Genomic DNA, 4,826 nt, shown 5'->3' on the forward strand with positions numbered 1-4,826 from the left:
GCCTTCAAAACATTTTAGCCAATTCCAATCATAAATTTCCTCTTATATGTCTATGTCTGTATCTATATCTATCTTCTATTGGTTATTTTTCACTTTAGAACACTAATACACAGTGCAATTGCTCAATCACATTTTGAGTATGTTTTGTTTTCTATGAAACTATCAAACTGCCTTCCAAAGTGGTTATGCCATTTTTTAACTCTCACCAGCAATGAATGAAGAGTTCTTATTGCTCCACATCCTTGCCAGCATTTGGTGTTGTCAGTGTTTTGGATTTTTGCCCTTCTGATAGGTGTGTAGTGGTATCTCACTGTTATTTTAATTTCCATTTCCCCGAGGACATGTGATGTGGAGCACTTTGTCATGTGCTTATTTGTTGTCCAAATATCTTTAATGAGGTGTCTATGAAGGTCTTTGATCAGTTTTTAATCAAGTTGTTTGTTACTGTTGAGTTTAAAGAGCTCTTTATGTATTTGAGATAACAGTCCCTTATTAGATGTGTCTTTTGTGAATATTTTCTCTCAGTCTGTGGCTTTTCTTCTCATTCTCTTAATATTATAATTTACATGGCAGAAGTTTTTGATTTTAATGAAGTCCAGATTATCCTTTTTTTTATGAATTGTGCCTTTGCTGTTGAATCTAAAATGTCATTGTCATACAGAAACTCATCTAGGTTTTCTCCTATGTTATCTTCTATGAGTTTATAGTTCTGCATTTTGCATTTAGGTTTGTGATTCATTCTGAGTTAATTTTTGTGAAAGGTGTAAGGTCTGTGTCTGTATTCATTTTTTGCACGTGAATGCCCAGTCATTTCTGTACCATTTGTTGTAAAGACTACCTTTGCTTTATGGCATTGCCTTTGCTCCTTTGTCAAAGATCAATTGATTATATTTATATGGGCCTATCTCTGGGTTCCCTATTCTGTCCATCAATCTATTTGTCTATTCTTTTGCCAATATCACACTGTCTTGGTTACTGTAGCTTTATAGTAAGTCGTGATGTTGGTAGTGTCAGTCCTCCAGAAGTGGAATTTTATTTTTAAATAAAACTAAATAGGGGTATATAAAAACTAGACTTAATCCCAATTTGGTGTGTGGAGAAATGTAATATAAAGAGAGAAGTAGAATATTCAAGAAAAGTAGTCTCATTTTAGGTGCATATTCAAACTACTTTGAAATAAGTAAAAACTGGGGTATTTTAGATATAAGTATACAAATTTTATGTGATTCTACTTAAATACATTATCAGAAGGAACGACAATGTCTTCCCATGTAAAAAAAAAAGAATAATATTTGATCTTATCTCTATCACAAGAATATTATGATAAAAGAAGATAAAATATGCTTGAAAGTACTTTGAGTATATGTGTTTGTGTATATAAGTCCCTCTTCCTCCTGAGGGGCTATGATATTATTTTGATTATTTCTTCAAGTGGTGTTATACAACAGGATCTCTCAACCACTTCATTATCACTCTACTAATGCCATTGTTGGAAATTACTCCTTATGTCTGGTGCTACAGCAGTAAAGATTGAATAGCTCACATAATTCAAAATCATGAATTTCAATATTTTATTTTGGACTGTATCCTTGTGCAGAAACTTAAATGAATGGCACCCAAAATAACTGCTTTTACCCAGTAGGGTCAAATTATTCTTCTTGTAGCATTATCTTAAATACACTTAAATTCAAGGCAATAAATTAGTTAAAGAATTAACTAAATCACTTTTCCCCCTTTCATCATTTATCCAATTAAAGTCATGCATCATTTTTAAAAATCATACTTCAGAAGTTTTATGAACACATTTGACCATGTCACACTCAGATTTTTTGCCAAAGTTGAACCACACCCAAAATTTAAGCATGGAAGCAGAGAACATTAATGATTGCTTTCATAGATAATAATCAGACTCAGAAAAAGTGCATAGAGTAAAAGAATATAGCCTTCTTGATATTAAAATAAGGACAACCTGCCTTCCTCTCTGTTTGGGCTCTTATGAGACCAGAAATTTTCCTTTTAAGATACAAGATGCTCTTAAGTGCTTTGCAATGGAGTATATTAAAATATCAATTCCCCAAATACAGAAAAAATAACTTGAATGAACACAAACATTAGCAATCTTTCTTTTATTTATAGCCTCTATAATCAGATAATCAGATCAGTGTCTCAACAGAACTGTACTGTCATTCTTTTTTGCACTGTTTTTGCTCAAGAAAATAGTATCCCCAGAAATCCCCTGGTATTATTTGCCATCATCTTAACATTGCAACATCTACAGGTTAGAAATATTTGCATCTTTGATATACATCTTCATAAACTTGATAGCTTATTCCATTTGACATTGTTACATCATGTCTATGGATTTACATTATAAAAATCTCATGAGCATGTCAATGATGTAAAACCCCATTACAGTGCAGGGGAATTTGTGACATTAGAAAAACACTGAAAAGTGACTAGACTGTCTCATTTATGGGAGCTTTGTTTCATTAAGATGGAAAACCTCTTGACTTAACTAATTAAATAAATTTATATGTGACTCCTTTTTTAAATATTATTACCACAAAAGAGAAACCTAAAAGAAACTAAGAAAATAGGTTGAACAAAAGAGTGGATACTTTCTGTTTCACTACTATAATTTGTTTCATGTAGTTAATGGCAATGCTACTCAGGCCAGAAAAAGTGATGGGGAGGGAGAGGCCCCACTCACTTGTCACTTACTGTTCCAGCATACACAACTCTACAGCATGAGTACAGAAAGATCTGGCAGGAATTAAGTCAAGGTATTGAAAACTTAAGCCAAATACTATTTCTGGTACTAATAATTCAGAATTCACCAGGTTGATTTAAAAGCTGCCTGGGGATAAAACTCAACTATTTCAAATTTTATAGTAGATAAAATCATCCTTTTGTTTATATTTTTATCCTATCTTTATTTTAATTTCATTTTGAGGTATGACATCCTGTCCCATCCCTTGGTTACACCATGAGACAAGTTATTTGGTGACAGCTACAGGAATAGCCTCCACTGCAGTTACTCTCATTCACAGCATGAAGGAAAATGAGTTGGACGCTTTTCAGTTAATAGGGCAGAAATACAAATCTTTCAGATGTCCCTAGTTTTGTATGCTTCTAGCCAAATCAGATTTATTTCCCTTACTGATATGGGTATTAATGTATAAGGTTCCCTAGAGCCTCTTGCTTTTATGCAAAGGAAGGCTGGGTGTTGTGTGAAAAATGGACTCTTTGAGTTTCCTTTTTGAATTTATGGAGTTTAGGAGTAGCATATAGTCATGTGTAGCTGGGATGACGGAGCACGGCGTACATTACCACTTGTCTGCTCAGTGATTTAAAATTACCTCCTGGAGACTATTACTGATATTAGCTCAGTGACTTTATTTATATTTATTTAATTATAAAATATATGTATCATGAAGACAGCAAACTTTTGTAAATTTCTAATTTTCTTAAATCAAAAAAACTTGGAAATGTGCATTCAAAGACAAGCTCAGTTCTCTGTAGTTAGATGACAGATATGCTATTATGATAACAAATCATTGTTATTTGGGCCCACTTAGTGGAAAGAGGCTAGCTTTTGTAGTCAGAAATGGCATGGAGCTGTGGTCTATTTATTAGCTGAGAGATGTCAAACAATGGAGGGATAGTATCAATTTTCAGGATAATTTTGAGACTTAAATGAAATAGTGCATATATAATACCCAGCAGGGGCCTGACAGACATGAGCACATGGCTTTCCATTCATGGTATTTGCATTAACTTTTTTTCACAATAGTTCCAAGATAAACACATATTCTTTTTTTATTTCTTTTTTTTTTGTGGGGAGAGGGAGGTAATTAGGTTTGTTTGTTTGTTTATTTTGAAGGAGGTACTGGGGATTGAACCCAGGACCTTGTGCATGTCAGGCATGCACTCTACCACTTGAGCTATACCCTCCCCCAACACATATTCATTTTTGCTACTAGCAGTTTTCTCAATAAGGAAAAGAAAAGAAGCCTCCAACTTTAAAACTTCCAAAACAACTAGAAACCACAGTCCATCTCTATTGTGACTCAGAATTTGAGTAGGACTCAAGAACCAGTATCAATATTTTAGATGTATTTCAAAGATTCATCTATTCTCCCTTGAGAGTGATATATTAATAAGAAAATTAATGGTATTTGGTTTGTTTATAAATGTTTATTTTATGAATTATTTGTAAAAAGGTTATAATTTTGGAGGACTGGGAACAAATGATAATATTCTTACCTAAGTCAATGGTCTCACTAAATATGTGTTACCTTGAAATGTATTAACAGTGTTAAGTGGTAAAGATAAGTGCATAATGTATACAAAACAGGATAGAGAGAATGATTATACATGTTGTATTGACATATAATATATATTATATTTAATATACATAATATATATATTTACACACACACACATATATAGCAGGGGGAGAGAGAAAGAGAAAGTCTTCTAGTCATCATGAGGAACCTTTGAAATAAAGTTTGCAATTCAATTTGAAAGTGTTCTTTCTATGTCAATCAGGATAACCAAGATTATACAGCTGTAACCAGCATTCCTCCATACCTCAGCAACTTAAAAAACAAAACTCCATCTCTTCTCACACCAAATTCCTATCATTTATAAACTGTGGGCTCTTCTCTGTGTTTTCAGTGTCCTCACTCTAAGAACCAGGCTGATGAAACAGCCCCTACCTACTTAAGAGCATTGCTGGTTTCAGCAGCAGGCAGAAGGAGATACTGCCTAGTGTCATAACAAAAAAATCAACCTGAGGTGACACCTGTACTTCAACCTATTGG

General features: G+C 33.4%; 1 non-coding gene across 1 annotated transcript; it reads right to left on the minus strand.

Moving 5' to 3' along the window:
* Positions 1-3,881: 3,881 nt before the first annotated feature.
* TRNAV-GAC (transfer RNA valine (anticodon GAC)) lies at positions 3,882-3,955 on the minus strand. The gene has a single exon. It is a non-coding gene; the product is annotated as a tRNA-Val (tRNA).
* Between the last annotated feature and the right edge of the window lie 871 nt (positions 3,956-4,826).

Source organism: Camelus dromedarius, chromosome 14 (assembly GCF_036321535.1).
Source record: "Camelus dromedarius isolate mCamDro1 chromosome 14, mCamDro1.pat, whole genome shotgun sequence".
Lineage (NCBI taxonomy): Eukaryota > Metazoa > Chordata > Mammalia > Artiodactyla > Camelidae > Camelus > Camelus dromedarius.